Source organism: Lissotriton helveticus, chromosome 2_1 (genome assembly GCF_964261635.1).
Source record: "Lissotriton helveticus chromosome 2_1, aLisHel1.1, whole genome shotgun sequence".
NCBI lineage: Eukaryota > Metazoa > Chordata > Amphibia > Caudata > Salamandridae > Lissotriton > Lissotriton helveticus.
Genome location: NC_136059.1, coordinates 246,870,098 through 246,892,393, shown reverse-complemented (window position 1 = coordinate 246,892,393; position 22,296 = coordinate 246,870,098). Strand labels below are relative to the sequence as shown.

The 22,296-nt window shown below is 46.6% G+C and overlaps 1 long non-coding RNA gene across 1 annotated transcript in view; it reads left to right on the top strand.

Annotated features, from left to right (window-relative positions):
- LOC144819298 (uncharacterized) overlaps positions 1-22,296 on the top strand; it is a 478,223-nt gene that overhangs the window by 47,937 nt on the left and 407,990 nt on the right. The window contains exons 2-3 of the long non-coding RNA XR_013607276.1: positions 3,313-3,406; positions 19,408-19,543. This is a non-coding gene — a long non-coding RNA (uncharacterized LOC144819298). The remainder of the gene's footprint in view (positions 1-3,312; positions 3,407-19,407; positions 19,544-22,296) is intronic.

The window sequence follows — 22,296 nt, the reverse complement described above, 5'->3', positions numbered from 1 at the left end:
GGATTATTCCCACTTTTATCTGTTTTAACATTTAAATGACTAACGTACATTGTATTGTTTTATAAATATGTCTCATGTGTATGTATGCTTTCAAGATATCTTGCATATCGAATAAAAGCTTTCAACCAACCAACTTATTATCTTTATCATTGTGGGGGAGGTGAAGTTTGTTTAGGGTATTTCTATAGAGGTGACAGAGCTTATCTCTATGCGGTTTTCACTCCCAGTCACTGTTTAATGTTCCTCAGCTTTTGTCTGATCAATTTCCACAGTGAGTCACCATTAACAGTGTACTTTTCCCATCTCATTTTAAAATTATAGGCCTAGGATAGCAAGTAACCACTGATTACTAGAAAGTGAACTTTTCACCTCAGACTATCTATAATAAGGCAGACGTTATTGCAGAGTCAACCACAGTGATTGGGATTTTTCTCTGATACCTTGTACTTTTCACATATGTATTATTTTATTACTTTGCTATAAATATCAATTTACTAGCTTTTATAAATAATATTGGTATAAAATTATCTGTTAATAATTTGCTGTAACATAAGAACTGTATAGTCTTTCATTAGGGTTTCTCCTTATATGGCAGCAGCAAGATTGAACCGACCTCCTCCTTTTCTTTCTGAATTGGGCGTACCTTTATTATTGTGGAAACAATAGATTCAGTTATTTTAATCATATTTGATTGTTATCGGAGGGGATGCATTTTCACGTTTTGGAAGCAACATATATTATTGCATAATCTTGAAATTGAAGGTAGAAAAATATTTGAAAATCTTCTAGATCCATGAGAGAATGATGATGGGAGTTCTGGAGACAGAGAGGTATATTTGACTACAAAAAAAATAAAGAAGAACAGTATGGGGAGGAAATCAAAATTGTCTTGCAGAGACAAGAGTTCTTTGAATGTGCTCAAGGTAAACATGAGAAATGAGGACAGTTTGTTTCTATCTTAAGAGGTGTAGCTACCCTAGAATTCAAGAATAATTATTAGCAAATACAAACTCTTCTGAAACAAGCTATTTATATTACTGAAAATGTGGACTATAGAGGAAAGCATTTGTAGAAAATAAAATTACTGAAATGGAATACAAATTCAGATTAGTTCCTCTGATGATGAGAGAACCTTTAATGAAAGAACTTGAAAAATGGACCATTGAAGGTGTTTGGACCTACTGAATGTGTGGAATGGATCTCTCCCATAATTATAGCAACAAAGTCTGAAGGCAATCCATAAGATTATGTGTTGACCTAGGAGATCTAAACTCAGATATATGGATTGATCGCAACCCTTTGCCAAAGATAAATGAAATGTTAAGTATGATTGGAGAAGCAAGTATTTTTCTGTGATTGACCTTTCCTCTTCTTATCATCAAGCAGAACTACATATTGTGAGCAAATCACTCACTTCTTTTATCACCCTTTTTGGTGCGCACCAATTTTGCTGTAAGTCCTTGGTTTTGCTTCTGCTGCTGCAGTTTTTCAGAGACTAATGCAGCAGATTTTGCATGGTTTAGAGAATGTTTTCAGAATGATTTGTTAATATTTGGCAACACTGAGAAGGGAGATGGGCATACTCTTAAAAAACTTTTAGAGAGAATAATTCAAGGGGGGATTATGCTTGGGAAGGGGAGATACCAAATTGGGGAAGGGTCAGTCTGAATGATGAAGAAAACGTCTTTAAAAAATGAAAGGTTTGTGTAGGAAGAATCATGTCAACAAGCATTTTCAGAACTCATGAAAGACATATTTGAAGCTCCTTTTATTGGTAGTTTTGATGTAAAAAGACACACCATAATTATCTCAGATCCTAGTGCCAAGCCAATTGGAGCCACCCTCTGCGAAATAGTGGAAGGTAAGAAAAAAACGTATTGCCACTTTAAAGCTTACTAAACTGCTTTTCCTTGTTGCCTGGATCTGCTACAGAAGTGATGTGAATCCTGCCACTAGTTCTACACAGTGCAACCATTCACCACTATAATATGATTGTTGATGGGATTCGGTCAGAGGAGTAGGGGTTGGAGTCACTCTTCAATAAACACCTTGAAGAGTGTTTTCATGGGTTTCCCTTTTCACAAGTGGGTTGCCTGCTTTTTCACCAAACGCCTGTTTGACTTTCCAATATTTCGTCTGGCACCCTAGAGAATTAAAAAGTGAGAGACATGCAAATTATACCGTCTTATTAGAATACTTAACTACCTATAATCACATTCAATAGTTTGCTGGCTATGAATATCTTACTTGATCAAGTTACGTAATAGAATGAATCACGTATCTTGAAAAAGCCAGGGTCTATAAGTGTTATATAAAGGCCCTCATACACTCTAACCCATGGGCAGCGGTATATCTCGGTTCTCCTCTTGAGAATGTTAGATGATTGGTTTTATCATTGGGTCTATTTCCACATGAGTTTCCCGTTCTCCAGGAAGTCATCCTTCCTCCACCTAGAGGGAGACCATCTGGTTCTTTGACGGTCATGATTTCGAAAGTGATACATTAAAAATACCTCCTGTCCTATACTCTTGTTTTATTCGTCAGGTTGGGGTAAGATTAAAAACGGTGTGTGGTGCTCTGGTGGATGTGTGACTGGTCCACTGCACCTATATAATGATGATTGCAGGGGTCAACATGTTTCAGTCCATGGGTGTCTCTAAAGATCGGTGGACTTTCATCAGGACCTTAGTCATAGCGATAACGTGATAGATCGCTTTGATACATTGAGTAAGTTAATGTCACTTACCCATCTTCAACATTATTTCATGTAATTGACAGGTTTATAGCTGATGGTTCTACCTATAACTTTATGGGAGTTTATTTAAACTCCATCGGGTGCTGCGGGAGCTCTTTAGATTTGCATGTCCTTGTTGTAACTTCTTACCGCGACCCAGAAGTTATCACTTTTAGACCCTGGCTTTTTTAAGATACATGGTTCATTCTCTTTTAATAATAAACTATTAAACATGGAACCAGAATGAATCACTGCTTCTTCCTCCCTTCTCTTGATTGATTTTTTGGACAAGTTACATAATAGTCATGCAAGTCCTTCCTTGGAAAAGGAGCCTGTAAACGTTCAAAGGTTCTTTGATTCTAGTTCACGACTGGACCTCAACAATCTCTGTACTGTAACTTTAGTACTTGTGGACGCTTGTTTCAAAAAGTGGGTGTTATTAATCTCAAATCACACTCTTTAAAGCTAGTCTTTTCTGGCGCGCTAGTGTCTGTCTATGCTACTGTTTCTTGATCGCACCTGCCGCCAAGCCTTGCAACCAAAATTACTAACCGTGATTTATCTCTTTATCTTTGTAGGGTGATTTCGGATCATCATCATCAATGGGTCAAGAAAAGGGCCTGGACATCACAGAGACTCATCTCTGCTACTGAAATCACGTACAGGAATCAGGTAAGTCTACAACCTACCTGAAGACATGTTACCGCTGGTAGGATCTTTTTAGTAGACCTCCATCTGAGCATGAAGAAAGCAGAGAAATTGGTACGTGATTCCGGTGGGGTTTATAAACATTCCCTGCCATCCAGGATGGCCGCCGTACTGCATGGCCTGGGTAAATCTCGTTGACTCTTGAAACATCCCCTAGACACATGCAGTTGTGTTTTTCATTAGCTTGGGAAGGCTATGACTCCCAGGGATCAGTTGCTGGGGGCATGGTGGAATCAAAATTAGGCACACTCCGATGGCAGAGGACATTATCTCTGGGGGCACAGGAGCCTTGGGATTCTCAGAGGGGTGGTGGGTTACATTATCTTTGGGGGTCATCTTCACTAGATCAGTGATTGGTGCCCTGGGACTGGAACCTGAGGGGATGTTACGCAAGAGGTGACAGCATTTCCCTCTCATTCACTATCCAATGCAGAAACCAAATATTCTGTCGTTGAACGGGAAGCTTTGGCTGTGTTTTGGGTGGTGCGTCATTTGAAAATGTTTGTGTGGGGAATATCAGTTTTAATAAAGACAGACCACAAATCCATGATTTCTGCTTTCACAACCAAAGGTGCAGACCAATTCACCCCCAGAATAATAGCAAGGTGGTTCTTAGGTCTTGAAAGGGTCTAGTTTAACATTAAATATGTGCAAGGCTAAAAAATGCAGCTGCTGACTGTCTATTCAGATTCCAAATACCATCAGGGAAGGAGTATGAAAAAGTTGTAGATGATTTTGCAGTAGCCACAATTTTAGATGGTTTGCAACCTGAGGAGTAGGGGGAGAGCAAAAAGAATGACCCTGCATTCCACAGCCTTATGGGGTCTACTAAATGGTCTGAACTTAATTATATTGAAAAATCCTTTTGGGAAATTCGAGATAAATTGTATATTCATGATGATAATATTTACAAAGCACAAAGACTTGTACCTTCACATAATCTTTATGTTAAGCTAATAGCGATTGGCCATGAAGGTCACCTAGGGTGCAGTTTAACTAAAAATAAAAGAAGCCAGCAAAATTGGTGGATGCATGGTTTCCATGATTGAAAATAAATTAAATAACTGCATAAGTTGTTTATAAGACTAAACAAGTGAGAACATTTCCAATATTCCCTGTGGAAGTACCATCATGTCCTTGAAATAAAGTTGTGTTAGACATTATTGGACAGATAAATTGTGTTGGTTTGTAAGAACGATGTATATGGAGCCTTGTAGACTGCCACTCTAAGTGGGTAGAAATAAAAATAGTACCAGAAACTAATACCATAGAGACTATAAAGTTTCATAGCCATGTATTTTTTTAATGAAGGAGTGCCCCACACCATAGTGGCTGACAATGGGGTACAGTTTGTATCTAATAGGATGAAAGTATTTTATCTATTAAACATTTGCAGTCTGCATTATATTGTCCTAGAGCTAATGGGTTGGTGGTACAACCCAATTTAAGTAGTGGCAATAATTTAAAAAAAAAGCTTTTTATGAGATGATTTGGTCGTAGCACACTACACCACACAGTCTCACTGGTATTTCACCTTTTCTTTCAGGAATTGATAACCCTTACCTAGGCAGTTTATCCATTGTGTGAGTTACAACTTCTTCTCTAAATAATGCTCACAGTGCAGGCTTATTACATATCAAAATGATGCCTTGCTTGTCCACCTTTTGTTATTACACCCCTACCTTTTCCTGCCTGCTTCCTAATCTACGTCCTGAATTGTTCCTTGTCCCTTTCATCCAACATGCATAATGCAGTCTATTATGACTCCAAGTGCCTCCAGTGATTAGTGTGAAGATGTGATAAACAGGTACTTTGCATAATCTAAACCATTCATTATTGTTAATGCGACAGAACATGCCAATATTTCTTGCCTGATTGTCTCTCCTGATTTGCAAAATGCTAATAAACGGTCTCAATAGAAATCAGTGTTTTCCATGAAGATCAAATTAAGTCAATTGTTTGCCTGTGACAAGCAAAGCTTGTATAGTATCGAGGCCTTTGAAACTCTAAGCATAACAGGATGGATACTGAACCATGGTTTAAACTGTTTTAAGTACACAGGAATTGATAACCCTTAACACTCAAATAGTTACATTGTAATGCCTGTCATCATCTGGTCTGATGCATTCAGCCTGTGTAGAAATATATATTTATGTGAACGTGTTCAGTCAAATACATATATTAACTAAACCAGGGGGTAAAATGTTATTAACTAAAGCAACCAGGAAAATGCACAATATGTATCTTTGTAGACATATTTTAAAACATATTTGTATAAAACAGAAATCTGATGGTTCCATCCTATGATTGAATTGATCACTGTGCCACTAGAGCTAGGAGCAAGCACATGCCATAGTATGTTTGAAGCAAAGGGTAGTCCTAATGCGCTAACTTTCAGGATGTGATCCTGCTTTGTCCTGGTTAACATCTTTGACCACCAAGGAAGAAGAAGGTAGGGAATCAATAAGATTTCAACTCCTTGAAGACATCCTAGTGTACACATTTGAAGGAAGTATGAAACCATGAGTGACATGTCTTTGTTTCCAGTCTTATGTTGTCCTGGCTGCAGGTGTGCTGATAGCCACCTGACCTGAGATGGTGAGCTTGTCAGCCAGATGGATGAGGTGCCAGTCAAGATGGCTTTGTAGATGGTGCAGATGGGTCTAAAGATGGTGCAAGTGGCAAGGGAAGCCAGTGGAGCTCCATCATGATGAGCGTGATGTGGTAATATGTTTTCGATCCCTTGATGTGCCATGCTGTGGTGTGTAGGATACATTTAAGAGGAGCCAGTGTGTAGTTTGAGAGGGTGTTAGCTAGACTGTTGCCACCATTCAGATGCAAAAGTACAAGGGCTTGAATGGCAGTTATGAATTTACTTTCTTCAAGGAATGGTTTCAGTTTCTTCAGCAAAGAGAGCTGGTAGGTTCGTGATGGTGCCCATGCTCTGCCTGAAGCCTGTTTGGTATTTCGGGATTATTCTTTTGTCCTCCGTCCACCCCTGTAATTGTTGTAAAATACGTGATGCGAAAAGTTTTGGCTCAACGTCGATCAGGGCAATGAGTTTCCAGGCTCAGTTCGACTGCTATTTTATAGATTGGATGAAATAGGTTCCCTCTCCAGGAATATGGCATCTTATTTTCGCAATATAGGTGGTCAAAAAGTGGCGTGAGGGGGGCATGGCTACGAGCGTCAAGATGGCAGTCACACTTTAGGTGTGCTCCGAACCCCTCCGTTATCCGCTCGACCACCCGACTCCATCGGGAGCATTCAACACCCTGTGCCCCGTACCTGGCAGCCTGAGGACCTCTGTAGATCCGTTTACATCGTGTGGCGCTGCAATTGGAGAGTGTGGGACTGATCTGAATAATTGGAGCTGTCGGGCCGCACTTCCTAAGATGGCGTTCGCGACCGCGCTGAATCCGGCTCCTCTGCTGGTCCACGCTCCGTGACCGGTCTGCACGCCTGTGGGGGGGCTACTTGAGTGGTGGGTTCCCCCTCTGTCCTTTGAGGCGGGGCTGATGCGTGAGCGCTGCCACGGCTCCGTGTGGGGTCTCGGTGCGCGCGGGCTGCCTGCGTGCTACCAAGGGCCCTGTGAAGTCCTGGCTGTTGCCCGGCCTGGGAATAGTGGAGTGGTGGACATCCTTCACGAGCGGAGAGTGGGGGCCTCCGTTGGTCCTGGGGATTTCGGCGGTCCTGCTGGCCTTGGACTTTGCCTTCCTGGTGTAGCGCTGAGGCCCGGCGGGGACGCAGCCTGAGAAGGGGTGACCCCCTGTTGCCCCCCGTGGCTTTGCCCTGGACTTACCGCATGCACTATTGGTGGCGGGGCCCTTCCACCGCCCCCCTCCTGTCTGGCCCGGTGCCACTGGTGTGGTGAGATTTTGCCTGCGGGGTTGCCGACCAGGGAGGTGGCTGTGTGACACCTTGAGGGCTGCATTGATCATTGATGGTGCTGGAGACTGCCTTAGGGGGGGCGGCCTCCTGGATGAGGTGCTCTTCTGTCGCCCCCCGGCGCAGGGTGGACGTTGCTGATTCCAGAGGCCGTGCCTGAGCCCACGCGAGGAGTTCCCATCCGAGCCCTGCTGGGCCCGGCGGCCGCTACTGCCTGTGCTGCTGGTCGTTGGCAGCTGGAGGTCGCAATTCTTGACCAGGCCAGCAGGTAAGGAGTGGGGCCGCGGTGGTGTCTAGTCTGGAGTATGGGTCGGCTTCAATCGGGCAGCAGGTGGGATGCGGGGGGCCCTTGGCTGGTGTGGCTCCTCTCCCCACCTCCCACTCCTGGTGGGCCATGCAGGGCTTGCTAGTATTGTATTGTAGTATTGTATGGCATATTTATATAGCGCAAAACTGTCACCCAAAGGGTATCCTGGCGCTTGACTTAACCAGCCATACGCGATGTTATATGTATTAGGCGATGTAGTAGGCGGAGCTGGCCCCTTTTGCCTGGCGATGGTGATGGCGTAGCCCGCTGGCTTGCTCTCCTGGACCCGGGGCGTGGGTGCGAGCGCCTCGGCCGCCATATCGGGCGGCGGTGTTTCAGGGTGGCTGTGGATGGAGGCCTGTTGGCTCCCGTGGGGTTGCGATTGTCACCCCTTGGACCGTCAACACATCCCAGGGGGCAACTGCGCATGCTGAACCCTTCCACCATCCGGGATCCGGTGACCCTACTGAATTTCTTCCTCATCTGTGGTGTTTCTTGCCCCGGTGGGCTCTTCTGTGGCTCCAGCGGAGGGGTTCAGCCTGTGGCCCTTGACTACGAAACTTCCTTTCCGGCTCCTCTACACTGGCTGGCCTCTTGGGTGGTGGCTTGGGCTGTTCTGGGTCGTCACATCGGCTGCCTGCAATTCAAGGCTCTCTGGGTCAAGTCTGCTACCTCACTGATCTTCCAGTGTGGGGCCTGCCGGGGGGTCCTCAGGGCCCGTCCTTCCCCGGGGGTCGAACATGGATAGGACGGACAGATCAGCAAAGGTCCCTGCCACCCAGGCGAAGATGGACCGCTTCACCACTCCGGGGTGGGGGGTGGAGGAGTGGCTGAACAGGAGGCTCCACCATCCGCCGAACTGGCCGCCATCCTCCAGGCCATTCACACGTCCCAGACTTCGGTGGATGGCAAGATCGCAGAAGTGAGGGTGGATATGACTCTCATCAGGCAGGATCTTCGCAGCATGAATTCCCGGATTAAAGAGACTTAGTCCAGGATCTCTTCTGTGGAAGATGACGTGCAGCAACTTAAGGGGCAGGTGGCTTGTCTTCAGTCGTATACTCAAGAGTTGTACCGCCGGCGGAAGACGCTGAAAACATGTCCAGACGCAACAACCTCCCCCTGGTGGGCTTTCCGGAGGGAGTGGAGCAGGGACGTGCAGTGGACTTCTTGGAGAAGTGGCGGAGGTCGTGGGTCCCGGGGGGATCCCTATCCCCTTGGTTTGCAATTGAGCGGGCTCATCGTTCCCTGGCTCCCAAAGCAATGCCAGATGCTCCTCCCCGCCCGATCATAATGTGGGTTCTTAACTTCAAGGACCGCGGCATCATCTTGTCTGAAGCCTGTAAGCAACAACGGTTCCTCCATGATAACAGCACTATTATGATCTTTCAAGACTATACCCCTGAGGTCCAGGGCCAGCGTCGCTCGTTCGTTGAGGTTAAGCAGAAGCTGAGGATGCTTAACATTCAGTACCGGCTCCTCAGCCTGGCTGAGGCTTGAACATGGACGATGGAGGAACACCCTCTGTGAGCCGAGGGTTGTGCACCAGGCGGGGGGGATGCGGAGGCGGGCTCGGCGGCCCTGCTCCCTCTGCCCCCCAGCCTCCACGTAATCGATCCCGCAGGCACCATGATCGGAGGCGGGCCTGCTTAGACTCCCCACTGGGTCACTCACAGCAGCCACCCCAGTTTGCGGAGGAAGTGCCGTCTGGGCGGCGTTCCGGCTCTGCTGGCGGACTGGACGGCGGAGAGGCTGCATCCCGGTCCCCCGCGATTGACTTGCCGGACACGGATCTTTCCTGTAGCCCGATGCTTTTGAAGAACCCTGCTTGAGACGGTCTCTGCCCGCCGGGCCTTGCTCCGTGGCCCGAGATTGGGCTCTGTCTTCGACCTGTTCCTAGTTTCCCGATGGTCTTTGTAAACATGCATCCGTTCAAGAGGAGGGGTCCTCCACGTTTCCCCAGTCCGAAGCGTTTTAGTTTGGTTGTTCACCCAGTGTATTAGGGTATTGTCTTTGAGGGGTTGACAGATGCTTTCATTCCTGAAGTGTAGGTTGGGGGGGTGTGGGTAATGGGGGGATCTGGGATGGTTTTTCCCTGTAAGTTCTGTTTTTTTGTTGGTTTTTGTTTCAGCTACCACGGAATGACACAGGTTATCGGGGGGAGGGACGGGTGTGCCCCGTAGCAAACAAACACTCCCACCACTGTGGACCCCCAAGCGCGTTTGTATACCCAAATTCATCTGCTCAGCCTAGACCAAGTTACGCCTATCATGACAGATAATACTTCCCCCATGGAATCTCTCCACGTATTGTCGTGGAATGTCAATGGCCTGTTGGACCGCCACAAACGCACAGCGGTCCTACGCTACGCGCAGCGTCTCCACATAGATATCCTCATGCTTCAAGAAACACATCTCTTAGGTAACTGCTCCCCTTCTTAGCTCGCTATGGCTATGACAGAGTATGGCACTCCGGCTTCTCTAGGGGCTCACGAGGGGTTGCCATCCTCCTGCGGCATACACTGCCCTTCGTCTTCTCCCATGTGATCCATGATCCTCAAGGTTCGTCCGAGACAGTCTGTGGTTCGCAGGCCGGGTCTCCCCTCACTCTCATGTCGGTCTATGTCCCCCCTCCATGCTCGCGACCACACTCGTGCACACTGCTGACCTGCTACACAATGTGCCTGCTGGCAATATGGTCATTGCTGGTGACTTTAATGCAGTCTTAGCCCCGGTCCTCGACACAACGGGACCTCCGTCTGCTGCCCGGACGTCGAGCGTGAAACAACTGAAAAACTGGTCTGAGTCCCTAGGGCTCTGCGATGCATGGCGCACATGGCACCCGCGCAGCACCCGCTTTACACATAACTCCGCGGCTCACCACACATAAGCGTGCATAGATGCGATCTTTGTCCCTGCGCCCGACTGTTCTATGATCCTTGACGTCCGCATCCTGCCCAGAGGCATTTCAGATCACTCCCCTATACTCCTTAGCACAGGGGCACCCCTCCCTCGGCCCCCCAAACATGGAGGATGAACGCCTGGTTTCTTCAGGATAAAGGCTTTAAGCAGTCGGTGGGGACAGAGCTTAAACATTACTTTGCTACCAACGAGGGCTCGGTAGACTCCCCGGGCACCTGACAGCTAGCCCTCATCCGGGACGACATTAAGCAACTGTCATTGGATGTGGCCAAGCTCCTCTGGAGGTCCTCGATAGCAAGAGTTTACGGTTAGGGGGGCAAGAACGGCATGATCTTACACAGATGGGCCACATTTCCAGGGCGAATCGTGTCATCCCAAAGGTGAGTAATGCTGCAGGGGCGGTGCAGTGTGCTCCAGTGGTGATGGCACCTTTGCTGCATATTACCGGAGGCTGTACACAGCCCACACCCCAAGCTGTCCGTTGCTGCTCTCCCAGCCCAGGAGGACCAAGAGCGACCCATCTCCCTTAAAAATATCAAAGAGGCAATCACCCTAGTTTCCCGGGGTAAGACCCCGGGTCAGGATGGCCTTCTGCAGGAGTATTACGCAGCATACCGAGGCACCCTAGCGCCCCACCTGGCCAACTTCTTTAAAGGTTCCTTCCCGTCAGAAACAGACTTTGCCACCATTGTGGTTATCCCGAAATCCCAGCCTCCCTCCTGGGTGTGCGCAGAGTATCGCCCCATATCCCTCCTCAACACCGAAATCGAGCTTTATGCTACCATTCTGGCCCCGCGGCTGAAACCATACTTGGCCTTACTCATGCACCCGCACCAATGTGGGTTCATGCCTCAGCGTGGGACCCGCCACTGCCTCCGCATGATGCACCTAGCTCTGGCACACCGGCACCTGCTTACCCCATACTTGGCACTCCTGTCCATAGACTTCGAAAAAGCCTTTGACTCGGTGGACTGGCCATACCTGCAGGGCATGCTGTCCGAGATGGAGTTCGAGCGCGAGTGTTGGTCAATGGGGTACTGTCGGAGGCCTTCCCCATTGCCAGGGGCACTAGACAGGGATGTCCCCTTTCTCCCCTGCTATTCTCCCTGGCGATGGAACCCTTGGCGTCCCTGGTGCGGGCTGAAGACCACCTCCACGGATGGGAGTGGCCTAATACTGACATGGACAAGATCGCCTTACACGTGGACGATGTCCTTATCTTCCTGTCCGACCCAGCCTTCTCCGGGACACACTGCCTCTGGATTTTGCACTCTTTCGAGCAGGCCTCAGGGCTGCAGTTAAATCCCGGGAATTCAGTGCTGGTTCCTCTGCATCTCTCTAGAGAGTGCTTCGACTGGCAGTCTACCATACCACTCCGGAGGCAGTTTTTTAAATATCTGGGGATTTGGATTACCCTGCTTCCCGAGTTGGGCTGGTCCCTCAATGTGGCCCGTTAAGAAGGCCAAGGTTGACCTCCTTAAATGGAAAGCACTACACCTGAACCCCCTGGGGAGGGTGGCCCTGCTTAAAATGATGATCCTCCCCAGATTCCTTCACGTCCTGCAGAATACCCCCTTCTGTTTTCCCAGAACGTGGTTTCGAGAGCTGGATAGTCTAATCACCAAGTTTCTCTGGAGCGGAGGACGGGCACGTGTGGCTATGTCTATTTGCCAAATTCCCTCCTACGATGGCGGTATGGGAATGTCACACTTGTATCTGTACTTTTTGGCAGTACGTCTCCTGGTAGTTCACGATTGGTTTAATGGGGGCTGGTCAGACCCAGCTTACAGGCTTAAACTGAGTGACCTAGGGCTTGCGGACATCCAAGTCATGATGTATGGGGGGGGGTCCATTCCAACTCGACTGCCTGATGTGACGCGCTCTATGTTGTTGGCCTGGCGGGCCTCGCTCCGTCACACTGGTTGGACGGGAAAGTTGACCCAGTGTACTCCCCTCTGGCACGGGGCGTGGCTTCGGGAGGTTAGTGGGCTACAGGGGTTCAAAACTTGGGACCTTATTGGCATTTCCCAGCTAGGGGATGTATGGGCCAGGGGCCATGTGTTGTCTTTCCAGGAGCTCCAACCCTGTGTCTCCTTACATTCGTCCCAGTTTTATAAATGTTTGCAGTTGAGACTTGCCCTCCACACACATGTTACGGACGGGACGAGGCTCTCCGAGCATAGCCGCACTGAAGTTCAGACGTTGCTGGGAGACTTGGGTAGGGGGGTCTCCCGCATTTATCGCACCCTAGTTAACAATACCCCCACATACCTAGATAAATTGAGGGGTCAATGGGTGGAGTGGATAGGACCCCTTGATGAGGTGGATTGGCATGATGCCCTCATGTCTCCTAGAACAGTCACCGTCTCCGCTAAACTCAAGCTGATTCAGCTCTACTACTTGCACGCTGCGTACCTCAACCCCTTACGCCTGTATCGAGCGGGTATGCGCCCAGATGCGTCATGCGCGAGATGTAACCAAGCACCAGCTGACTTCCTCCACATGGTTTGGTCATGCCCCCGCTTAGGACAGTCCTGGGGATCCATTGAAGTGGAGCTAACGGAGTTACTGGGCTGGGAGGTTCCCCATGATCCACGTCACTCTTTGCTGGGGATTACTGATGGGCTGGACGGGTCCAGGAGTGACAAATTATGTTTTAATAGAGCTATGATGGTGGCCAAGCGGGACATAGCGGTGGCCTGGAAAAGCCCTGACCCACCGTTCCTGGAGAGGTGGCGTAGAGAGGTGGATTGGTGCGCAACCCAAGAGAGAGCCCTTTATAAAGCCAAGGGGTGCATCAAGAAATACCACAGAGTGTGGGGGAAGTGGTTGGGGAATGTGGAGGGTCTTGATTGACTTGGTTCTAGATCCTATCGATGTAATTCAATTCAATTCAATAATCTTTATTCAGATACAAATATCCATAAAAGCACAATTCAATCTCCACCAAACAAAAATACAACTCTTCTTTAAAATTCTCATATAGATTCGCATTTAAAATCTTATATAAATCCGCGGTGCTTAGGGCTGGATAAAAGACATACATTTGATAAGAAAAATTGCAACAATATACAGTGTATGAAAAAGCACAATATACGACAGCAATACCATATTAGCAATTTACAGATAAATAAACCGATAAAATAACATTTAAAAACAGTTGGACGGGCATGTAAAAGCAACATCGTATTATAATAAGGTGCAATGAATGTAAACAACGTTAACAACATAGTATGGCCCACATGCATCATTGTGTCTTTTTGCATTTCTTAATTTGCGAAAAATAAGGAATCGCAAATTAAGAAATGCAAAATGATATGCATCAATATTTTCGGTATTCTTGTGGGATTCGGTAAAAATCGCATTTTTTACCGAATCCCAAAGAAATACCGATTTCTTAACTTAATTTTCGCAATTTCCATTGATTCCTATGGGCCAAAAGGCCCATAGGAGTCAATGGAAATTGCGAGTGGCACTTAGAAAATTTCATGGGTGCAGGGGGGGGTCCAAAGGACCCCCCCATGCACCCCTGAAATGTACTTTTCAGCATTAGTTACATACACACATGTCCTAAGGACATGTGTGTGTGTAACTTTACAGTTTAAAAAATGCATTTTTGTGCATATTTAATCAATTTCGCAATTTACCACGAAGTTGAACTTCGTGGTAATTTGCACTTCCAATTTTAAAAAAAGCATATTTTTCTATAATGATGCATAGCATTTAAGAAATCGCACAATTGCGATTTCTTAAATGCTAATGCAATTTTAGAAATCGTAAAAAAGATGCGACTTCTAAAATGGCATGATGCATCCCAACAAGCACTTTTGCATTCGCAAACGGCCGATTTTAAGGAATCGCACCGTCTGCGACTGCAAAAATGCTTGATGCATGTGGGCCTTTAAGTATAATTAATTATGGGTGAGCTTCTATGCCTAAGAAAATGTTAAAAACGGGGGTTGGACATGCATTTAGGAGCAGCATCATATTAGAATAAGGTGCGGTTAGTTGTAAACAATATTAGCAAGCATCTTGGATAAAATTAATTGTATTTGAACTTTCATGCCTGCGAAAGTATACAAAAGGGTTGGGTAGGCATTTAGCAGCAGCATCATATTGAAATAAGGTGCAATTAGTTGTAAACAATATTAGCAACATAGTGCAGGAGTAATTGGTTTTGTTTAAGCTTACGCGCCTGCAAAGTGGAACCTTAGTTAATGTTAAGCATTAGAATATGATAATAACTATGTACACCTGAACATTATTAAGTACTCTTGTCATATTAAAAATCGCTCATGGAGACACGAGAGCGTACTGCCGCTGGTAAAAAACGAGCTTACACGGAAAATCAGGTCATCACTTCCGAGTTGTAAGATCTCGAGATACGCTGTTTTGTGATCGGTAATGGCTGATGCCTTAAAATACGGGATCAAGTATTGTTTTTTATATTTTCCATAGAAGTTACAGAACAATAAAAAATGTACCACCGTTTGGTTGCTACCGGTACCACACTGGCAAGGCTTCTACTCAAGGTTATTATTAAATCCCGAAGGGAAACAAAGTGAATATTTTATGGTGCCACCCCTGAGGCAAAAAAGTAGGCTCCTCTTCCATTGCCCAATGCTCTTCAAAAAGTATTTAGGTAGCATGTTGTGTTGAGAGCCGATTGCCTCCAGGAGGGGCATATACCTGGCAACCGATGGTTTGAGGCACTCAATGGCGTATCTTTCATTGTTGTACGATTCATACAATATCCCCATGATTGCTCTTTTATTCATGCCCTCTAGTGCTAAAGGATGTAAAAAAATAAGTTTGAGGTTCACGCTGGTAAACTTTTTCTGACAGCGGAAAGCCAGGGTATAGAACCACCCTTATCGCACTTGAGGCAGTCTACAATAATCTCTCTTGTTAACATTGCTGCTGTGTTCTGACATATTTCTAACCAGAATATAGCTGGGCATGACCTAATAAAGTCTTCTATGTAACACAAATTTAATTCCCTGTGACATACATAGGTCGGTGAAGAGATTTGAACCCTCAAGATTTTTCTGCAAAATCTTTTTTCTTCCCTTTGGATCCCACTGCAATTTGTGAATCCCCAAACTTCCGCACCATATGTGGCCATCGGGATGCACTGCAATTTATAAATCTTCATTAAAGGTGAAACCACCTCTGCCTGTTTTGGCTGCCGAACACTCAGGATAGAATTAGTCGCTTTTAGAAACTTACTTCTACTGTGGACAGCATGAGCTTGCCAGGATCCTGTCTTGGAAGAAACAAGGCCCAAATAAGGGAAAGTACGAGTGCGTAATAGGCATTCGCTGCCAGAGGTTATTGAATTAATACAATGTTTTTACGGATCCCTAGTCATTATGTATGATTTCTTAAAATTGGTACAGAGCTCCAAATCAGCCATAAAGGACACAAAGCCCTTAACTAAAGTGTCCAGTGCTTTAGGGGTGCGGCACATAAGGACCGCATAATCTGCGTATAAAAGCGTGGGGAGTATGTTGCCGTTAATTTTTGGAACGTCATTGGTCAGTTTTGACAGGGTGTTATGTAATTCATTTATATAAAGAATAAAAGTAGAGGGGTGAGTACACATCCCTGTCTGACCCCTCTGCCAAAACAATGTCTCCTGAGACCTCCCCATTATTACTAATCCTCACCCGCGCCTTCAAATCCCTGTGCAAATGTGCCAAAAAATAAACCAAAGCCTCGTCCAACTCATAATTTAAAAGGACCGACCACAAGCGTGACCTGTTGACAAAATCCAACGCTGATGTAAGGTCCATAAAACCCAAATAAATAGGTGACTTTTGTGCTATCATATATTTACCGAGGATAAGATTTTAATTCAAACACTGTTCAATTGTTCCCAGTTTGCTTCTGAAGCCCAACTGGCACTGATTTAAAAATTGGTCCTTTTCGGCCCAGATCCTAATTTTGTTGAAAACGACCCTACCTAGGATTTTTAAGGTGTTATCTATCAAAGAGATTGGTCGGTAACAACTAGGATGAGATCAATCTCCTTTTTTAAAAATGGGCACGATGATACTGTTGGACCAAGTGTTCGGAATGGCTGTTTTAGTCAAGTTATTAAAAACATTACATAAGCGACGTGCCCAAAAATCCGGTTCATGTTTAATAAGATCAATGGACAGCCGGTCTTGTTCCATATGTTTTGGTGTATGGCATCCTCAACTTCTGTCACTGATATAAATACCTTAGTGACAGGAGGGCTAATGCTGATATTCGAGGTCTTTGAAGGTGCTGTGTAGATCCTTGCAAAATGCGCCTCCCATGATTCACTCGTTACATTACAACTTATGGGAGTAATAATTAAGCCCATAGATCTCATAGCTTTAACTGCTGCCCAAAATCCATTTCCATCATTAAGTGTAGCGGCGCAGGCAATGTAATTTTTATGGGGTTCGTGATTGGGGGCTATGTCCCTTTTGTGAATGGACTTAACTTCATGATTTCCATGTATTGGCTGAATGTTTTCTGTGTTGTAAAATCAATAAAATTGTGCTTATCAAAAAAAAAAAGTGGTGTGAGGTAGTTGGCCCAGACATCAGGGTCTTGCTTAAAAAGTGCATTTGGGAGGCCGCTTGGCCCTGCGGCGCCCACAGTTTAAAATTTTTAATCACTACTTTCAGGTGTTTTGTTGTTGTAAGCGTTGTTAAATCTTGAGTAATGGGTTTCATTTGGTCCCCTTCCAATTGCACTTTTTCCAATATGGAACGACCTATTGCAGTTGCATTTTGCTTTGCGTCCTCCAATTTGTTCAAACCTGTTTCTGCCCACGTACAAGTACCAGTTTGTGTGTTATTATACAATTTGTCAATATGTTGTATCCAAGCTGACTAACTTATTCCCGCATTTTGGTACGTTCCTATTCCTTTTGTTAGATTATTTATTAGCCCCCAGAATTCGCCACTGTTTGGCAATTTGCTCGCCCACAGCAATTTCTCCCAACGGTTTTCAGTATGCACCCTTTTTGCGTTCCTACACATGTCCTTATATTCCTTTCTCATTTTTATGATTTTACTATTGTCTGTAGCTATTCCCATTCTGGCTGCTGCATTCTTGGCTCTTGCCTCCTTTGCAATTTTCCTCTTCTGGTCTCGCAGCTGTATGTTGTACCATGGTTCTTTTCTGGCACCAGAAGTCAATTGGCTTGCTGGGATTACTGGGAATTTGTTTAACCAGGTCGTTCCTAGATTGATTCTCCCAATCTTGTATGTAAGCATAATAGGAGCGAGACTGAACCATGGTTTAAAGTGTTTTAAGTACACAGGAACTGATAACCCTTAACACTCAGATAGTAAAATGTTAACACTGGACATCATAGGTCCAACCAATCAACCTGTGTAGAACAATGTTTTTATGTGAACATGTTCAATCAAATACAGTATATCAACTAAACCAATGGGCATAATTATATTAACTAAACCCCTAGAAAGTTGTATGCAGGGAATTTTCTATTTTCATCACCAGTTATAATATGCAAAGTAATGACCTTCTTGTTTCCCCTAAGTCATTGGTAAATCTCTTTTTTACAGCATGGTATATTCCTGTCCCCCTACCTCCTTTCACGTGTTCCTTCCTTGACTGTTGGCATTCTGAACCTTCATTACAATTGTAACATAGCCCTAATGTTCTAGCTATTGAGGTGCCTTAAGTAGCCTAGCCACCTTTCTTTGTGAATTCCAAAACTTTCCATTGGTATCTTTGCAATGTGTTTATTATGCATGCAAGTGCCAATTGTTAAGCTTGGGAATTGTGATGTGTAATTTACTCCCGTACCTAGGCAGTTCATCCATCGTGTGAGTACGACTTCTTCTCTAAGTAATACTCACAGTGCAGGCTTATTACATATCAAAATGATGCCTTGCTTGTCCACCGTTTGTTATTACACCCTTTCCTACCTGCTTCCTAACCCACTTCCTGAATCGTCCATTGTCCCTTTCATTTAACATGCATAACGCAGTGTATTATGACCTCAAGTGCCTCCAGTGATTAGGGCGGAGAAGCGATAAACAGGTACTTTGCATAATCTAAACCATTCTTTATTGTTAATGCGATAGAACAAGTCAATATTTCTTGGCTGATTGTCTCGGCTGATTTTCAAAATGCTAATAGAGGGTCTCAATAGAAATCAGTGTTTCGCATGAAGATCAAATTAAGTCAATTGTTTGCCTGTGATCTCACTTAACCGTCACATTTTGACAACTATTTTGACAAGCAAAGTTTGTATAGTATCGAGGCCTTTAAAACTCTAAGCATAATAGGAGCGAGACTGAACCATGGTTTAAACAGTTTTAGTACACAGGAACTGATAACCCTTAACACTCAGATAGTAAAATTTTAACACTGGACATCATAGGTCCAACCAATCAGCCTGTGTAGAAATATATATTAATGTGAACATGTTCAATCAAATACAGTATATCAACTAAACCAATGGGCAAAATTATATTAACCAAACCAAAGAGGAAAATGTACGATTGGTATCTTTGTAGACATATTTCAAAACAAAGTTCTATAAATCAGAAATCTGCTGGTTCCATCCTATGATTGCATTGATCACTGTGCCGCTAGAGTTAGGGAGCAACCACATGCCATACATAGTATGTTTGAAGCAAAGGACAGTCCCAATGAACTAACTTTGAGGCTACGCCCTTGTATGTCCTGGTCAACATCTCTGGCCACAAAGGAAGAATGAGGCAGGGAACCAACAGGATTCCAACTTCTTCAAGATATCCTAGTGTAAAAATCTGAAGGTGGAATCAACCCATGAGTGACATTTCTTTTTCTCCATTCTTATGTTGTCCTTGCTGCAGGTGCACTGAGAGCCACCAGAGATGGTGAGATTGTCAGCCAGATGGGCGCTGTGCCAGTCAAGATTGCTTTGTAGATGGTGTAGATGGGTCTGAAGATGGTGCAGGTGGCAAAGGACGCCAGTGGAGCTCCATCATGGTGAGGGTGATGTGGTCATTTGTCTCCAAGCCCTTGATGTGCCATGCTGTGTTGTGTAGGATGCCTTTAAGAGGCGCCAGTGTGGAGTCTGAGAGGATCCCAGCTAGAGTGTTGCCACCGTTCAGATGCGAGAGTACAAGGGCTTGAATGGCAGTTCTGAAGTCACTTTCTTCAAGGAATCATTTCAGTTTCTTCAGGAGAGAGAGCTGGTACTAGACTGTTTTAGATGTGGTCGGTTCCTTGAGAGTAAGGTTGATGTCCAGAGTGAATCCAAGCAACTCGGCATTAGGTGAAGGTTTGTGGTGGGGGCGCCCGAAGGCGCCAAGCAAGATGCCACACTGCCGCGAGGATCTTGCTGCTCGGAGGCCACCCCGACCTTTATCCTGGCCATCCAGCCTTTTATAGGCACTAAAACACCTAGCATTGCGTAGGTGAGCACTGCTGGAATGACTGATTTCAAGTAATAAGCTCCTACCTGGCTGCGGAGCATCTACTCGCGTGGCTGTCCCGGGACCGAAGTTGGCTCTAACATGGCGGACGCAAGACGGAGGACGGCGCAGTAGCGAGAGCTGCCGCTGAGGCTGAAATACTGGTCCTGGCCGAGGCGGGGAGCGCTGCCGCGCCTCGCTGTAGGCGGCACCCCCTTGCATCGCGGGAGTTGGGGGCGGCGGCCCCTGATTGTATGCCACGGCCCGGCTGCTGGACGGAGAAACCTGTGATCGGTCGCGGGTGCTGCAGGGGACACCCCCTGGGGAGGCTGCGGGTGGGGCCAAGGCCAATCTTCCGGTCGGAGCTTTGCCGGGTATTGACTGGCCTGCCCGGGCGCCCCGGTGCCTACGGCGCTGAGATCGGCAGCAAGGAGGAGAGAGCCTGCAATCGGCAGGCGCTGCCTGTTTCATACGAGAGCCTCGGGCTGCCTGCCTGCCTGCCTTCTTATTGCCCCATTCGGGAGGGAAGCTTTTTCACCAGTGCTGGTGGTGGAGCGAGCTCCCAGGTCGCTTGCGGCCCAACCGGCGCCCGGGATGACCCCTCGCCCAAAAATTGCCCGCCTTCTCAATTACCGGGACCGGGATGTGGCCTTGCGCCTCTCCAGGGAGAAGGGACAGCTCCTACATGAGGAGATGGACATCTCTATGTACCCCGATTTCACCGTAGCGATTCATGGGGCAAAGGCGGAAATTCCTACTGGTGAAGAAAAAACGACAGCAACTTAACATCCCCTATGCAATGGTCTTTCTTGCAAAACTCAAAGTGATGTACCAAAGTAAGCAGCACTTTTTCAACACTCCGCAGCTGGCACAGGATTTCCTGAAGATCCTGCCGAAGGTGGCGGCAAGGAGGGATTCGCCATCTCATCGCTCTGCAGCTGGTGGAGGCACTTCGGATGTGGAATGACCCCCAGCCTCCTTTATGACGCCCGTGGCTGAACGCACCGATTGGTATAGGTGAGAGGGGCAGCTATTTAGTGAGGGTGGGGGCTTGGAGGGAGCTACAAATGGGGGAGGGGTCGCACACTACTCACACACCGCCGGTGTCGCCCCTAAGGACTCTGGTCAATGTAGTAAAGTGTTTGCGATGCATCATCTTTCGATCTTCTGCTATCTTCGCTGTCTTCGCCATCCCTGGACACGTGTTTCGGGGTATTACCCCTCATCAGCAGGGATAGGCTGTGTACTGGGGATGCCGATGGCTGCCAATATCTGCCAGGTATAGTACCACTCAGGCGCGTAGGTGCGGGATCCCAGGCTCGTCAGCCCGCTGCTCAAGGGAGCTTTAAAGTTACAAATGGGGGAGGGGTCGCACACTACTCACACACCGGCGGTGTCGCCCCTAAGGACTCTGGTCAATGTAGTAAAGTGTTTGCGATGCATCATCTTTCGATCTTCTGCTATCTTCGCTGTCTTCGCCATCCCTGGACACGTGTTTCGGGGTATTACCCCTCATCAGCATGGGATAGGCCGTGTACTGGGGTTGCCGATGGCTGTCAATATCTGCCAGGTATAGTACCACTCAGGCGCGTAGGTGCGGGATGGAGCTGTTCGCCCATCCTCTAAAGAGGGTCTGGGTCCCAGATGAGTATTTATTTTATTTATTTATTTTAAAAGTTTTATATAGCGCTGGCTAGACCCGGAGGTATCAGAGCGCTTTACATGAGCATCAGGTCATAGTTACAGGTTACATCGTTACAAAGGTTACACAGTTCTTAGAGCTTGGCAACATAGTTACTTGTAAGGTCGAGATAAACAATAAGCACACATAAGTGAGGGGAAAAGAAGGCAAGGTGAGAGATTCAGGGGGGTGGAGTAGGGGAGGTAGACAGATAATGAAGGTCTGAAAGGGGAGGGGAGGGTGAGAGACACCGCATGGGGAGGAGAGGGGAAGGGTGATGGGGACACAAACCGGTAGACGAGTCAAGGCAATGTCTAAAGTCCAGTAAGCTGTGATCCCAGGGGAAGTCTATTGCGAGAGGCTCCCTTTACGCAGTGGACTCTCTCAGAGAGGTCTCTGAGACTCTAAGGCCTACATACTGGATCCTTCCCCAAAAAGGGGAGAGGGAGTGCTTTGGCAAGGGGTGCCATACCATACCTCAAGTGAGAGTGTCTCCCTTGGCGCAGTGGCCACACTCAGCGGGTTCGCTGAGACTCCAGAGTAAAGATATTGGATCTTTCCCAAACAAGGGGAGAAGGAGTGCTTAGTCAAAGGGCACAAAGGACAGGGGGTAGGCAGAGTAGCAGGCAAGGGGAGAGATTCAG